This window comes from Anas platyrhynchos, chromosome 1 (assembly GCF_047663525.1).
Source record: "Anas platyrhynchos isolate ZD024472 breed Pekin duck chromosome 1, IASCAAS_PekinDuck_T2T, whole genome shotgun sequence".
NCBI classification, from domain to species: domain Eukaryota; kingdom Metazoa; phylum Chordata; class Aves; order Anseriformes; family Anatidae; genus Anas; species Anas platyrhynchos.
The window spans coordinates 37,619,135-37,636,804 of NC_092587.1; the positions used below are offsets into that span (position 1 = coordinate 37,619,135).

A 17,670-nucleotide genomic window follows, 5' to 3' on the forward strand; every position below is an offset into this window, starting at 1 on the left:
CACCTCTAAGACCCCTTAATCCGTGGCATCACATTGCTGATTTCGTTACACACTCCGAAGGGATGTTGAGGGAAGAATCTGGCCTTTGTATACTAATGCCTCTATTTTTTGGTGCTCTCGTTTGGTACCTATTGTTTCATTTAGCGGTGCTTAATGGGAAAAATACGTTCCTGCTTATAACTGCTGCTCATCCGTCAGATTCTTGAAACAATGAATGTGTTCAGCGTGTATGTTGAGTCCTTAAAGAGTGACTTCAGAACGGACAGTTGTCAGAGTGTGCGCTAAGAAAACTGCGAGATATTCTGCACGAGTAAGTAGGTTTAACAGTGACAACAAAAAAAAACTCTGAAAGGTGTGATGCTGACCTGAGGCTGAATGCTGTTAACTTCAGACAGTGTCCTAGGAGGTAGCGTATGACTCTGCTTAAATAACAGCGTGGTTTTCAAAGCCTGGCTTAAGGCTTTCAGGCTTTACTTAATGTTTCAGGGTGTGGATAGGCATTGCTTTTTGTAAAGATCTGTGAAAATTTTAGATACTGCACCCGCCAGCCGTTTGTCTCTTCTGCTCTGCCACTGATTAGGGCACTGAACGATCCTTTCCAGCGAAGGAGCTGCTGGGTAGTGGTGCTGCCTGCCCTCAGCACAGCAGAGCTGACGCTGGCCTTTACTTCAGCAGCCGGGTGCCACGGGGAATTCCTCCTGAAGTGGATGAATGAGCCCTTACGTGACCCCTGCTGCTGCAGGTCTGTAGGGGTGGCAGCCTCTCTCTGCCGGCTGGGGATGAGTAACCAGCTTCTGCTGGAAGAGCTCATCTGTCTGCTGCTGGTCAGCCACGTTTTCTGAAACAAATCTACTGGCTTTTGCTTTGGCTGCTGCTGTTGTTCTTTAGCAAAGCTGATTGAGGGGCTATTGGCTGAAAACTGCTGGCCAGAGATGCGTCGTTCCATGCAGCTTACACAGATGATATTTCAGTCATGTAGAAGTTGCACAAGAGCATGCTAACACAGCAGGCTTTGCATCTCTCCCTCTTAAGCATCTTTTTTTTTTCCCCCTTTGGTTATCCCTTCTGCTACGGGTAAGCTTTCATTTCAAACTTGAACTGGTCATAAACAGTTGGTGGTCTCTTCTCACATGTGTATGTGCCTGTATGTGTGTGCACCTCACGTGTTCCCCAACACGGCGCACTCTTCAGCTTCCTCCTTTCTGCTGCTGCTTGGCCGGCAGCAATGGTGCCACCTGGTTTAGTTCAGTCTTTATTACGGCCGACCTTCCTGGAGCCGTGCGATTCTCCAGGATTTCAGTCTTTCCCTCAAGCTTGAGATGACAACAAAAATAATTATCCCTGGGCTTTAATAAAAGAACTAATCACTTTTTTTTTTTTTTCCTGATGTTTATACAATAAAATTTCACGATTATTGCATGTTTGGGATCGACTATATGCATTCTTTTCTAATTAGTGGAAATGGCATTATGATTACTGCCTGTTTCCTTCTCTTCTTTTTGAATACTTTAATTTCACGGCTTTGTTCTCCTGAAACGGTCTCACATCCGTGTTGGAGTACTGCGGGTCTTGTTTTGTAAGCTGTGCTTCACCTGAGGCTGACTTGTAGGTGGCCCAGGGTAATCCCTGGACTTCTTGCTGGGACCTTGCTAACAAAGCCAGGCACCGTGTCTTTAGCCAGAAGAGCAGGTTTCCTCCTCCGGGCTTCTCTTTGTTGGGATTTTGGCCCTGGCAGGGCTCAGTTGCTACTGCTGTCGTTCCTATGGTGCTGATGGGTGCTGTAAACCACCGACCTGTCAGTGTGTGCTGACCCGGTGGTGAAAAGTCGCTTTAATTCCCTGCCTTCTCAAGGATAAAGCAGACCAGACCCTCTGTCCAGCATGAAAAACCAGGACTCCTGTGTATGCAACACTGCGCTGAGTATGTGGACAGGGGAAAGATATTCAGCGGTGTAATATTAGCTTAAACAACAAAGCTTCCGTAGAGTTTTGTCCTCATACATGATACTTTTTTGTAGCAGGATGTAGTCTGTAATGTGCCTTTATTTCATGACAGGGCAGAGAGGTGACGGGTTGTGCCGTGCCTGAGCACACGGTGACATCTCCTCCCCAAACTGAGCTCTTGAAGCAGCAGCTTTAAAAGGGAAACTCCCGCTGTTTTCTGCCGAAATGCGAACTCTGCCCTGGACGTTCACTTCGAGTGACAAACAAACGATCCGCTGCGAGCTGTAGTCCATTTTGGTAGCAGCGTGGCTTGTGCCGAGCTCCTCTGAAATGACAGCAGCAGCTTTTTGCTCGCTTGCACGGCCGAGCGAAGCCGAGCTGACTGTGCAGCAGCTCTCCTGCAGACGGCTACATTTTTCAGTCTATTTATGAGTATCAACAAACACTTTGTGCATACTTTTGCCGTGCGTTGAATGCTGCTATTTTCCTTTAATTTAGCTGAAAACTGGTAATGGAATTCCTGAGGTTTTGAAAGGAATAGCTCTTGGCAAGCCTCGAGTTTTGAAACCAAAGGCAAATTAAGATACCAGGCAAACCCAGGGAGGGCCACTACTTCAGGGAAGGATGGTAAGATTCTCCCGACATCTTGGAGACTGTTTCTTGTATTTATGTTGAAAATATACGTGGCTATCTTTGAATTACTCCTATGGAGCGTAGTTGTCGTTGTTGTTTTGTTTAATAATTAAAAAAAGATAATACTGAAACTCAAGTGGAGTATTTTTTTTTTCCTTGATACCATGGAAGAGGTTTAGCCTCTTTAGCCAACCATTAGAAGGAGAGGGTAGAGTACTCCTTTTAGGTTTTTCTTTGTCTCTGACTGTATTTCTCAGTAATTTGAGCATTGATTGAGGCATGTAATTAGACTGCAGGTTTTATACTAACTCAAACATGCTTTTCCTTCCAAGTGACCACAATAATCGCAACTGGAATAGTTATCATACATCTGTCAGGTGCTACAATGTGCAGCCAGGACGTTTATTTACATTTTCAAAGTGCTGCTGTGCTTTTTATAAAGCCTACAGCTAAGCGTTGCCTTACTTTGGTGGGAATAAGCCCATTTGCACCGTGGGGAAACTCAGGCACCTGTGGGACTGCTGGCTGCGCGTGGCCTGTTCCCAGTGATCCCGAGGGGTACCGTGTTTGCTGCCTCCTTTATTTAGGTTACCGCATTTCTTTTCGGAGTTTGGGCGCTCTGCGTGCCTTCATTCAGCCCGACGTTTCCTTGCAGTGTCTCTTATTATCATAAACATTTTGAATGTCTTGGAGCTCATTACCATCTCTCAGATTTAACTCGTTTGCTCTCCATTTGCAATGCTGCTGACAGCACTATAATCCTCTGTCGCCCGGGGCAGTAATTTGGGAGTAGCCCTCTTTTTTTCTCTTCGCCTTGCATCCACAGTCATGTTTTATTCATATCCTTCTTCTTCCTTGTCCAAACAACATTTCCAAGATCACATTTTCTTTTTCAGCCTTTACAAATAAAGTTTAGGCCTGTGTCTGTCATCTGGAGTACTTCGAGCACCTCCTCCCTCCTCTCCTGATATTCCTATCTCTGCGATCTGCTTAAAATACGGCTGGGAAGATTTTTCAGTAGTCTGCTTGGCTGCTGGCTTCCCGCATCAAGTTCACGTTCGTTGTCTTTCAGTCCAAAAAACCTGCAGCTTGAACTTCCACAACGTGCTCCACTTTCGCCCTGCTACTCGTGGTGCTCCAGTCTGTCCTTTTTTTTTTTTTTTTTTTTTTTTCTCTCTCTCTCTCTACCACATCACTTGTGTTTCGGGTCAGATTCTTCTTTCTGATTTAGGAAACTTCTGAGTATTACCATATGATACACGGTGATCCTACTACATGAGAAAATCCTTGCACCTCCGGCTTTTCTCCATGTCGTTAGGTATTGTGGCTCTGCTTACACACATGAACTGCATTTTTATCTAACGAAGCCGGGAGGGATGCATGCTATCTTTTTGTTGTTGTTGTTTTTTAATAGAGACCTGTGAAAGTTATTTTGCTTTGCCTTCCCAATTTGGGTCACTTGTCTGATGACTGTACTTCTTTATTCCGCAATAAGAGAGGAGCACCGGTGACGCGCTTTAAGCTTTGTAGTGTGAGTACAACGTCAGGTGTTGTGAACTTTTATTACTCTGCGTGATTGCACTTAGTAAAGACGTTTTGCTGTGCTTGTTAAGTTTATTGGGTGAGACAAATCTGACGAGTAGTCTGTAAATGACAGACAAATTGGATTAAACTAGCAATAAAAATGGTATTAAATGCTACGTCTTATTGCAGAACTAAAGCTAATATTAACAGAGGCAATAATTTATTTATTTATCTTTTGACTAAGGGAAACCAATTGACTCTTAAGTATATTTCGTGAAATGCTGGGTCACAAGGTTGTGACTTGTGATTCATCAGTGACTTGTGATTCATTTATTGAATGTTTAAACTTTTTGTTTTCAATTGTAATGATTACAATAGTTGTAATATTTAGCTTGCTGTACCTGTTTTAGGAATGTTTGAGGATAGTGGAATTAATCTTCTGAGTCACAGCAGCTGCTTTGTGTTTCATTCTCCTGAACCCTACTAAGTAGACTTCAATGCCTTGAGATTGAGAGCGCAGGGCACGTATTGCTCATCAGTTTGTACAGCAGTGAGTGTGAAAGGACTCAAATAGTTTTAATTTTAGTGTTAATTTTAGAACCATAGGAACACAGGGTTGGAAAGGACCTACAAGATCACCTAGTCCAACCATCTTCCTATTACCAATACTACCCCCTTCCTGATAGCCTCTTCATTTGCTGTGTGTGTTGGAGCCTGCAGCGCTCAGTTTCAGAGGGAGCGTGCTCTAGCTGCAGTTTGGCTGGGAAGGATGCCATTACATTTATCTGGGTTACTAAAAGGCATTTGGCTAAGACATTTTAGATCTCAAAAAGTAGTGAACAAGTTAATATTCTATACAACACTGTCTAATAAATTGCTCTCCAAACTTGAAATTTATGCTATTTACCTAGTGTGATTATAATAACATTTTTAGGCCTGTGGAGACATCTTTAGTCATACATGCTAGTCAGGCAGTCCTGCAACTCCAGAGAATGCCTCATTCTTAAAAATTGCCAGGAAGGGTAAAAGGTAATATATTACATTGGCTTCAATCAAATTATTATTATTATTATTATTATTATTATTATTATTATTATTATTATTATTATTATTATTATTATTATTTTTCTCCTTGTCCTTTTTCAGGTAGACAGCTAGATAGGTAAACCTTTCTTACCCAGTGCTTACACTCTCCCTTCACCAAGTTCCAGAGCTTGTTTTGAAAACAGAGGTGAGGAAAGCATTTTCAGGTTGTCTTCTAGGTCTTCGGTTCTGGAGCGATGTTTGTTTTCTCTTAGAGGCACAGCATATGCCAGAAACTCAGATAAGCTTCTAGTTTCTGTAAGACTCTTCAGGTTTAAGTATATATGATGACTTATTTTCAGATACTTACAGCCACTTAGGATCTTGAAATATTTCTGCTAGTAACGGGCAACAAGCTGCCTTTCAAAATCTAAAGTTTAAGTAATTTGTCTAGGATTTTCTGCACCTACGGTGAATGTGGATCATTTGACCTTCAGAAATGTGTTTTCTTTTACTGTGACTTTTGTCCATAAATGTCAGTATGTTTGCTTACTAAATATTTATTTCTTCCTGCTTTGAGTTCCTCGTTCTGCAGAGTCCCTCTAAATTGGTCCCGTACAGCACAGCTTCACGTGTCTGCTAAAGTTAGATATGCTTCTCTTGAAGGGTTTGTATTTGTGAAGTCACCTGTGATCTGTGGTTCTGTTTGTTAAATGGATGTAATTCACCAACTTTAAATGGTGTGGTTTTAAAATAATTTTATATCAAAGTAAAAAGTAGCTTAATACTGTTAGTTGCGTGGAACTTAAAAAGGAACCAAACCTTTCTGAGAATTTGATTTGTGCCAATACCGTATCCATTTAGCATTTTCTGCGAGCTCTTCATTGGTGACGTTAAAATAAATGGATAGCAGTTATGCCGCAGCCTGTCCCCTGTTGTGCCTCCCCCTCCAAGGACATAAATATCTCGTCTTGCCCTGGGGCTCAGCCTAAGGCAGGTTTTCATTGTTTGAGTCCCAGTTTAAATATTTGTAAGTTTTAGGGCTCACAAATACAAGCATGTAAAAAGCTAATTGACAAGCAGTTGATAAATCAAGTTGCATGTTCACGTGTCACCTCTGAGAGCTTCCAGTACTCTCACCTAGTGATGTGCAAAGAGGAGCACATTTTTGAGTTACTCTTTATTTATTTAGACTCTGGTTCATGTAAGACTTTGCTGGATGTTTTGACTTCTCGCTGAACTCCAGGTGACAAAACTTAACAAGGGATGTAGGAAAAGTAAGGTGCAACTTAAGCATATGCCAGTCATTCTGAAACTCACTGCTCATAAACCCTCCCTCGGGAATGAAGGCGAGCCAGATTACAGGTGACTTCTTCATAGTCTGGAGTAGAAAGATGTCAGAGGAGGAGGAAACATAGAGTTCTCAAAATATTCCAAGCAAATAAGCATATTTGAAGTAAGACATATTTTCTAATCCTGCTGTCAGATGGCTGAAAGAGGCAGAGTGCATTTTTTCATGTTGCTTTCCAACGCCCTACATAAAAGTTTGTGACCTAGATGTGTTGGTTTTTCTCTTCTAGTGGAGTTATGCAAGTTAACATGGCTTTTGTTGTTGATAATTAGCTAAAATTATTAGGGGGGATGGGGAAGAGACAGCCACTGTTCATTCTTTCATGGAAGGAAAATCTTCAGCTCTCTTCTGTCATTCGGGGGTATTCAGCTCTAGGTTCTCCTCCATCATTAGTGTGCAGAAATGCTGCTTTCAGATTGTCAAAAATTGGACACAGCCCAGGAGCTGAAAAGAATGTAAACTTTTGTGTAATGAATTATATGAAACTTCCCTGTCAGCTAAGGAGGAGTAAGTGAAATACCGTACTAATGAGGTTTTTAAGTAGTTAGATTTTAGATTTGTTGCATGTGAAACGTTATCTCTCAAGTGTGCCGTACCCGGGAAGCGTAGCTTCAGAAACGTGTTTCTATTCTTCACTTCAGAACAGAAAGCAAAATAAAAAAAGATTGCTTGAGAAGATGGAATAATAAAGTCAAATGGTTCGTGATGAACGGTAGAAGTATTTTTGTATATTACCTCAAATAGTAAACATTGTGAGTCAGCTGTTAGTGATTTGAAAATTTACTTTATATATATAATTATATACATGCTTTATAATAATAATAATAAATATATCCATACTCTGTGTGGATAAATTCTAATACCAAACAGAATTTTCGTGAGGTCAGATCGTTGGTTACCTATCATTATGAATGGGCTCTTTTGAGGTGGGTGATTTCATGAATTATTTGTAACTTCAGGGATATTATACAAAGAAGCACTTAAAAATAAGATGAGAAAGAATAAGGGGGTGTCTTCTTCAGCAGGAGCCTGTGTTTGTAAATGGAACATAACTAAAACTGTCACCCAAATGTTTGATGTTGAATTTGGTATGTAAAAGCTAAGCTCTTGCCAAGTTCCTCACAGGCTAACCCTCAAAACAGACTGTATTTAAATTTTCTTTGGGTTTCAAATCTGCATTTGTGAATATATCGCTTTATGCTACTGGTGAGACTAAAAATGTGGAATAGAGATTTGGTCAAAATCTTGGAAGCCGAGATGGCTTTGCTCTGTGCTAAAATCCCAGCACATTTTCTTTTCAAGCTGAGATGAGGAGAAGCAAGCTCCATAAGCAGATGAATCTTTAGGGTGTGCAATTTGGGACTTACGAGTTATGCTTTTAAAGTTATTTTTATAGAAATTCAATTTTTTTTATAGACATTTAAACTTTTGTGCTGGTGCAGATAGAAAGCGGGTAAGTAGATCATTCACACTCCCCTCTAAGTGTGTTTTTAAGTTTGAATGGCAGGATTTTGTCCAGCTGCTCCACAGTTGGGTGAAGTGTTAATAGTTAAACTGGATGTCAGCACTTCTCTTTTATTTTAACTCAGAAGTAGTGACAGCATAGCTCGAAGCAGCCGGTGCGCTTTTTTTCTTCTGTTTGCTTTGCACAGCCATCATGTACACAGATGATCAAGCTGTTTGTAAATCATTTTACAGTATGCCTTACAGATCTTTATTCCCTTGCTTTAAAAGGCAAAAATCTTGCTGTGAACTGCAGCAATTAGCAGCTGGTTTGAGCGTCAGTGGTTCGCTGTTTGTCCCCTGAGTAAGGTAGGGCTGGCACCTCCTGAGGTTAGGGAATTTATACATCAGCTGCTTCCCAGAACTTCATTTTGGTTCCAGGAAAAGTGTAAATGCTTCCCTATAACAGTGTGTGATGATGTGTCGGTCAGCCTGCACCTTATGTTATGAATTATACTTTGGCGTTTTGTGGTGCTCTGGACATTTTGTGCAGATTCTGTGTTATTTATACATATATCTTAGTGCTTCTTGGGATCTTTAACCAACTAAGCTACTGTTGGTCCAAAAGATGTGTTTCATCCAAGGTGATATGTCGCTATTAATGGTATAAATCTGTAGTAGTGACGTGACATTGCACAGGGAAAACTTGTCAAAAGTGTCATCTCTGGTGGTTCTCAGAGAAACTCTGAAATGAGTGCTGAGGATCCTGTGATTGCTGCTCGTTCCCTGGGCTATCCGGTGGCCAGTAGGAAAGTCCAGATGTCCCAGAGATACTCTTCAGGGTGACTTCATTGCATTTGATCAAGATCCTGGCGAAGTAATTAATTGTTATAGAAGAGGTTCTGGGATGTGCTAAGGGCTGGTCAGTAACAGCTCGTGTGGGGACAGGCGTATAGCTGAGTTGCTTCTGGTCGGAGATCCAGTGCCGTACCTAAAGCACACCCGGGGCTTGTCTGTAGGGCAGGGCAAGTGCCATATGAATTACAGCCTACCTCTGAGAGCCTAAACAACAAGAATTAGCACAGTGGATTGGTGCAAATTCATACTGAAATAACGTGCTAGTCAAGCTTACTGGGTATTTTGAGTTGTTAAATTATTAATGTGCTTTCTTGCAGTTCTTTCCATCGTTACAGACTGTTAGTCAAGTGGACAGTGGCCCGTCACACTCCTGAACAGAACCCTGGAGGCAGGAAAAGCAGATAACATTATGGACAAAGAAGTTGAATGTACTTTGGTGGTGCTGGGTGTGAAGAGGTATTGGAACGGGCGATTTGAAAGGGAAGGGTGGGTTTCTTTGGGAGGGCAGACGGGTACCCTGTGAGAGGCCTGGGACTGCCCTTTGGAAGCATCGTTCCTCTTGCTGCTGCCGCAGTACGGTGGTGAGGCACGGGCAGGGATGCTCTGGAGCTTAGCCTGAGGGGAAGCGAAGAAGAAACCAGGGAACTCGATGAAGTCAAGGGAGGAAACTTCAGAGAAGAGGAGGAATCATTTAAAAGGAAAATCAGAGTTAGTGTGATGGAGCAGAGGGTACACAGGCAGATTGTGAATTAAATTAAAACACAATTTGTAAAGGTTGCTAGTTTACTTCTACCTCCTGTTCCTTAAAATGCTAAGCTTCTGAAGTGAACATTTTGTATTTCACCTACATCTTCCTGATTGCAGATAACATAATGAGTGTTCCTTCTGCACAGTTCCAAATGATCCATCTGTCCTGAAAGATGTGTCTAGAAACTGGTTATGGCCTACAGGAATTCATATATATTTTGGGTGATAACAAAGGTGCTCGATCAGCTTCTGCCCTTATATCTGGGAGTGCAATTTGAAATAAGGGAAACTTGGTCACAGAAAGAGGTACATCAGAAAACATAACCTGGCGTGCCGTGAGGAGTTAGGTACTGAAGGACAAGCTTCCTCCATTTGCAAGTTTTGGGTTGAGAGTTACGTTTAGCAGCTATTTATAAACTTAAGTTTTTTACTACCTACAGTGAGGCAAACTGTTTGAATTAACAGGGGCTTTAAAACACAAAATGTAACTTTGCTCCATGCTACAGAAGGGACTTGGTTGCTTTAGAGCAGCTGCACACTAGAATTAATCTTTCCCTCCTCATTTCTTGTGAACTGAAATTCTCAGGTTCTGCTTCTTCCTTCCAGTCTTGTAAATAAGCTAAAATCTTGGTGACCCTCCTGTCGATGAGGAATTAGTCGCTGTTTCTGCTGTAGTAGCAGATTTGCATCAGCGTGCAGCACTGGGCAGGTTTCAGAGTTTGACACGAGCCCTGCTTGCAGCACACCACAGGCTTCCAGCTGCTGGCACAGCAGAAGCGGGGGATGAATGTGCTCTGGCTGTGGTTCCGTGCTATATTATTTAAAAGTTTTCCAACTGTTTGTTTTCCCTTCTGCACTACGTTTTGCTGCCTTCTCACTTGTGATGTTATGCATACATACGTTGCATACATACATATATATATGGTAACTTCAGTGACCTAAATTACAAGTCCTCTTGCCATGCAAAGAAACATCAGTATACACACTCTGCATAATGTTCTTGCTTCTCTAGCTATTTTCCGGGTACTTGTTAAGAAGTATTTATTTCTAAATTGAAAAAGATCATTTTCTCTTACTGTAGTTTGTGGGGTAACGTACAGAAATAGATTGGCACTTTCAGCTAGTCAAGGTAAATGAGCTGGTTATTTGAAGGGGCCTGGAGATGTCAGGTTCACGATGTTTGAAACACTAAGGATTAAATATTTTTTGTGAAGTCATACACCAGTATAAAAGCACATATTAACTTTAGAATAAGCCAATTATGAGTGATCAGATCACAGAAAATTCATCTGATTCAGATGCAGAACCAGACCTGTGGAAACCTGGGGTGTTCAACAGACGTGAGCAGTGTAAAGGTTGGTGGGGTTGAACTCAATATTGTGTATTGAACAATAATGTATAGGAGCTGGGCAAGATGAGGTATTGGAAGAGCCCAGGGGATCGAATGCGACCTGATAAGGGACTGGGAATCAGCAGGAAGAAACTTGAATGTTGGAATATTCTATATTTGGGGGCTGATTGACTTAGGTTAGCCTGTGTAATACCATCTATTACGTATGAAGTTTGAATTGTAGTGTTTTACTGTCTTAGCAGTAGCTAATGATGGTGTTTCTTAGCTCTAAACTACTTTCAATATTTCCACAGTATTATGTGGGGATAAGTACCTACTGTGATCTGGTTTGGGGAGAGTCGTCTAGTGTAAATGGATAGAATACCTGGATTCAAGTGCATTGCACTTAACATGATTATTTCACACTGCTTCTGTGGCTCTAACATTTCTTTAGTTCCTTTCTAGTTCTCTTAGGAAATAATGCAGCTTTTGCGGAGTCTGTTGTTGGCTTGCAGTTTCTGTAACGTATTGCTGTTGACTAATTCAGTTATTGCTGGATGTAATGTGTTGCTTTGACAGAAGCGTTTTGTTTGCTTGTGCAGCCTGACACACACGTTCTCATTTGCTTTTGAATTTTCTATATTAACTGCAAAAGTACAGAGAGAAAGAATAGGAGTCATGGTTTATCTTGGAATACCCAAACTTGCTTTGGAGCAGTATTGCCAAAGGCTATTACGCTTCGCGATTATTATGTTTATGAAGTTGTTGTATTTTCTCAAACCACAATTCTTGTAAAAGGATAATTAAGTTAAAACTTGGGCTATTCTTTGCAGATTCTGTGTCAGTGCCAAAATATTTTCAAACAATACTTAGTTATCATTTCAAAGATATCCTTTTAACTTGAAATACTAAGTAGTATAATAAGCTCTTAAAACATACAACTGTCCCTCTAGTTTACTGAATATTAATTTTAAGGTGAAAGGAGGCAATTTATCTTCTGCTGCCATGAGAAATCAGATAGACTTGATTACCAGGGTGAAATGGGATAATTAATGTGAAGGCTTAAAGCTTATGTTCTTACTCTAAATTCATCTTTGTGCTGCAGATCAGTTGGGAAGGGGGACAGAAATCTTGCCATCTGCAGCTGTTGGTAAGGAGTCCTCAGGTTTAGCAAATCCCAAACTTTCAAAGGTTTCATGCTGTGTATTTATGTGAAATACAACTTACTGATGGTTAATCAGTTGGTTAATAGTTGGTTAATGCTTGGGCTGGAGTTTGGAAGGATGCTTGACACCACTAGATGACTTGTTTTTTGCAAAATGTTGGGAGTGACTTCTGTCAGCCAAATGAGATGGCTTAAATCTCAGAAGTTTATTCTTAATCTGTACACTCAAGTGAAGTTTTATGGCCTTGTTTTGTAGGAGTAACAGGATTTCATTTTGTTTTATTTTTTTTAAACAGAATCTGTGCTGGCTAAATGGTTGCCATTCCTGTTCCTAAATATTTAGGAACTTTTGAAGCTGTATTTCTGCAGATTTTCTCATGCTTCTACTGCTATGGGAATGGAAGTTCAAAATTGCACTGCCAGAAGTTGCAGAATGCCAGCTTGGATAAGTCTAGATTTGAGAGTCTTACCAATTACTATTCTGGATCCTGAAACTCAAATATACCTTATTTTCCCCAACGTTTAAACAGAATTCAGTAGTTGCTTGAAATTGCACTTTGCATAGATAACTGTAGCTTTATATGTACTTATATATATAATATATATAAATATATAAGCTGAAAGGAAGCAGTTCAGAGGCTACAGCCTGTTATCTTCTTCCTTAGGTGTTCTACAGGTTTCTGTAAAAGTGAAATCCTGGTATTTTAGCAGATCCCTGTAATACCTCTTTACGTTGTAATGAAGCTGTGCTTTCACAGCCACTTTAAAATGGGCAAGCAGAGAATGGCAGTTTTTAAAAATAATGATTTATTTTGGCATTTTTGGGGGGGGCTTCAGTGTCAACATAAATATGAGCAGTGAGTTAAGTGGGATAGATATGTAAATATTAGTACAGAGTCATTTGGACACTGATTTCACTAGAGTAGTAAGAAATTATTAATATTATTTTATTTTTTTCTGGGGAAGCAAGCAGGGGTTGGCAGTGTAGAAGTTGATGCAGTAGCCCAATATTTAATATGCAAATTTAACGTGGCCTTTAGTGAGTGCTAGGCAATTGTTTTGTTTAGCAATATTCACTCTGTTCTGGCTTTTTTTTAAAGGTGTGCAGTGGTCTTAGTTGTTCCCTTTATGTAGCTAATAGCAAATGTTCTGGTTAAGGTGCATGGGTACTGCTACTAATAGAAATGAGGTATGAATAGAGTACAGCAGAATTTCTTCTGTAAACTGGAGTTTTTGACATCCTTCTCCTCACCGTCCAGTCACTCCTATACCACGTGTATGTAGATGTGGCTACTGGGATGTGGTTAAGGTAATGTGGCTTTTTAAATTGTAAAGTAGGATATTGAAGAAAAACTTTCAACTTTTAAAAGGTTTGTGTTAATTTTGAGTATATGGGTAAAAGAGCTTTCAAATTCCAACTGTCTTGAAAAAAGTCTGTAACATTAAAATCTTTGATATAAAACATGACCCTTATCAACATGACTATTTGCTTGTAGTAGAAGGAACACCTTTAACCTTATTGCTCCTTTTCAGTACAGATACTTGTTGCTACTGGTGTAAAACAGGCGTGCTTTTGGTGATTTTCAGCCTGCTCCTGTTCTGTCTGCCTATATTGGTGCTGTTGCCTCGATGTGCAGAACAATGTAAGACTCAAAATTACCTGTGGGATTTCTTCTCGCTGTTAAGTTCAGATTGATGGATCGATTATTAAGCAAAACTGGAATTCTTAATGCTGACTTGTAGGTTTACTAAGGGGTGATCTTGGATGAAGAATTTCTCAGGAATTTTGTTCCTCTGTTCTCCCCAGAAATGTCCTGCCTGTCCCTGTAGCTTGAAGACAACAGAAACCACATGGTTTGCACAGGATCACTGGACAAGCTTGTGATGTTAATCACATGTTACAACATCTGTTCTGCCATTCATGTTGCTCTTTTTTCCTGAATCAATTAGAGAAGCCAGAACAATTAAAGATAAACACTTGGAATTTGAACGCATCAGTTTCTGATCATTGAAGATGCAGCTTAAGATTGGAAAATAGATACAAGTAGTAATTGCACCCTTTAATGGTTTGTAATTATTTGGATATTATTCTACATATATAGATAGGTAAATTTATATGGGAAAGCGTTCACAGAGTATAATATAGATACTTGTGCTATTGTTAATTTGTTTGACTGTTTTGGGTGGTGTTTTTTTCCTTCCCTCCCCACCCCCTTCTTGTGAAATGATAATCTTTGTGGTAGTTCTCACAGATCTGATACAAATCATACTTCAACCCTATTTTCAGCCCCCTCCACCACAGCAAAGAGATGGTATTAGTGGATCCAATGCTATATTTGTGTTTTACAAGATCCACGTGTAAAATCCACCTTGCTTGAAGCCAGCTGCGCTGGGAACCTGGGTTTTCTCTGTAGGCAGCGCACTGGAAGGGGGAAGCAGGAGTGCTCAGGAGCTGGTGGTGCCCACATTACCATCCTGCTGGGTGCAAGTGGTCAGCTTTTGCCAGTTTGCTGGGTGACTTCAGCAGAGACTGGTCTTTTTTGCGTCAGAAACCAGCAAATTGGATAATTCTGGTGTTTTGTGGCTAGGTAACTAATGGATGCTTCAGCCCAGCTGACCACCAGAGCTCTATGCACCAGCTCAGCATGCTTCCTGGTGTGTCTCCAAAACTACAAGCTCGTTGGGCTGCTAGGGCAGGTCTTTGGCCATTAGTTTTTACTTCCTTGACCCTTTTAGTATTGCAGACCGTTTACACTGGAGGCTTAAGAAAAGGAGTGGGTTTGGTGGTGCTGCGTGCTGACGGTACACAAGGCACAGCTGCAGCTCCCCGGGAGGCTTTGTCTGGGTCAAGTTTTGTCTTTGTCTAGTTTGCTGGGAGGTTGAATGCTTGGCTTTTTCTCAGCCCGTACACATCAAGCTGTGTGTTTGATGTCCTTACAGCTGTGGCTTAGAACGGTTACGTGGAGCAAGGTATGAGGTAAAACCTCTGTTCAAGTACAGAACTACAGGTAAGATTTCATAACTGCCTACACTGAAATTAAGGTGAAGTTAACGGAGGCTGTAAGGGAGAGAAAGGGCCAAATCAGTGCAGGAAGGATGGTCGGTGGGCTCTGTGGAGAGTTTTCCAGGCTTCCTGGAGCCCAGAGGCCCTGGCCATGGTTGCTGCTGTCCCTGTCACCATGGGTGGTGGTGGTGTGGTCACCCAGCAGAGGAATCAGCAGTGGGAGGATGGATGCTCTGTAACTCACATCAGTCTTACATGCAACAGGGTGATATGATAAAATGTACACCTCAGGAGGGATATATTCTATTTTATCATCATCAAGTCTGACTGTAGTTTTTACTCTAAAATTGCTTCTAAATACCTTTGAATATTGAAGAAAGGTTTGCTCTTTTGTTCTGTTTTTGCTTGGTAATGCCAGCATTTGTTGTTAGCTGCACGTTGCTTGAGGGCGGGAGGAGCCTGGTCTGATCCCTTTTTGTTCAGACAAACCATTACATCTCACCCATTTACTCTTGAATTGAAACCAGTTAACTTTCTACCTAAATAATGTACTCAGAAAGGTATCTGACCTTGGGTTTGGAGCTGCGCAGGAGATCAAAGCTCCACTAGTTTTCTTGTCAGTTTATTACAGACATTAATTACCATCTATTTATTGTATGCTTAATTATTTGGCGTTTTTCATACTTAATGGCTTTTAAAAACAGATTTCTTACTCTCAAAGGTTCTATCAACTTATCTCCTCTTGAAGTGTAAATAATCTTTTTTTTTTTTTTCTTTCCATTTGACCAGTGATTTCTGGGTGCAAATATTTACTAAGCTCTAACTCCTAAATCCAGAAGTCCCATCTTGATCCATCCGTAATGAACTCACCTGCTTAGGATGGGACAGCTCGGGGAGCCGGCAGTGTCCCACATCTCTTCTGAACACAGGAGCACACCTCAGCAGCCATTACCGTGTTTCTCCACAAAATATAACAGCGTGCAGGGGTCTCAGGTGGCAGTGGTCAGCCTCTCTACCTGAGTTTTGCATTTTTACCCAAATTGGCTAGTTCTTTTCTATGTAGATAAATTATTATATATATTTTTTTAATACTGTTTTAGCCCACTACCTTTGAAAGCTGATCTTTGAGGATGTGTAATCACCTTGTGGGCATGTGACAGATCTGGATTTGCCTCCAGAATTGTTACCCTGTGAACTTTTCTTAAGAGAAATTGTTTTCATTTCAAAAAGACAAGCAAACGTATTTCCCTGCTCTGAATAGCCCTTTGGAAACTCTGGCCCCGTACCTTGCCTATGGAAAGCCAACAAAATGCACCAAAAAAACTGGTTTGGGGTTTTGCTGCTTTGTTTGCATATTGTTCCCAGGGCTTTCCTGAGCACTTGCAATGTGTTGTAAGGAGTGAGAAGATCCTTAAAGTACTTTACAGGAGTTTGAATATCAACAAGAGTACAAATGATTTCCCTTAGTTAAAAGAAATACTCGTTAAGATGTGTAGTTCACTGCAGGAATGTTGGGAGGCTGGAGCAGAGAAATACAACAAGGGAAATCTTTGTATGGATGTTTTACTGCTTGGAGTTTTCACCTAGAGAGTACCTCTGGAAGGGAGTTAGCAATTCTGGAAGGGAGTCTGGAAGTCAATGAAATACCTGTTTGAATCGGTTTTTGCTTCCATTCACCTGTAGTGGAAGTCTAGTTTATGATGATGAATCTGAGAAATTAAAGTTAAAATACAAATCTAGTTCCTAGAATTGAATGAGTTATTTTCATTTCCATTCTTGTCAAAGTAAGTGCCAGCAGGCTTTATGGACTTTTTATTTAAATGTTTTTATGCCAAAATATTTTACATCCTGTTTTTTTTTTTTTAAACAACTCTGCTACTTTGTCAGAGACCCAAGGTTTCACCCACACAATCATGGTGCCGTAGATGTAAAAATCTGTGAATAATTGGTTTTTATATCATGCTTTGGATGGGCTTCTGATCCCCTGAAGCAGCAAACTGGCTGTTTGAATTCAGTAAATAAAGTTACCTGTCACCTTCCAGAAAATTGTCCTGTTGGGAGGGTGTCTGTTCTGCTTGGTGTGGCTGCTTTAAAATTAAACCGGGTCCCACGGATGGGTCAGAGCCGTGACTTTATTCATGTTCCCTGTTAAAAGACTGCCTCGATCTGAGTTCAGCTGTGTTCCCCTGGCTTTACGCTGACAGCTGGGTGTGATTTTTTATTTAATTGCAACACAGAGCAAGGTAACTACAAAGGTGTATCTGTGGGTGTAGTTCCAGGAGTGTCTCACATCCCTGGGGTGCTGTTGAGATAAGCAGTGCTCATGTGGCCAATCTGCTTGGGAAGCTGCTGCAGATTAAGAATAGCCCAGCAAGGAAAATGATCATTTTTAACCCAGGCTAGCTATCAGTGAAATATCCAGTGATGTATGGGAGTGGTGGGGAACATTTCTAAGAAGCACAGCCTATGACAATGGAAATGTAGGTGTGTGAGTGGTTTTCTTACTAGTTTTTTGCTTGTGTTTCATTTCTCGGTAGCAGTAAATGTCTTTCACTTACATTTAGTCAGAGATGAGGCACGCTGTAGCTGGAGGAGGGACATCAGGCACTCTATCTGTGGTCAGACTGTGCTAACGAAGCTGGGACTTGG

At 40.9% G+C, this 17,670-nt stretch overlaps 1 protein-coding gene across 2 annotated transcripts in view; it reads left to right on the forward strand.

The window, feature by feature from the left end:
* Nucleotides 1-17,670, forward strand: part of FRS2 (fibroblast growth factor receptor substrate 2) — a 51,410-nt gene that overhangs the window by 2,135 nt on the left and 31,605 nt on the right. The window contains exon 2 of one of the 2 annotated variants that reach the window (XM_027455881.3): nt 9,093-9,231. The exons of the other annotated variant lie outside the window; for it this stretch is intronic. The gene's annotated coding sequence lies outside the window, so the exon portion shown is untranslated. The remainder of the gene's footprint in view (nt 1-9,092; nt 9,232-17,670) is intronic. 2 annotated transcript variants of the gene reach the window in all.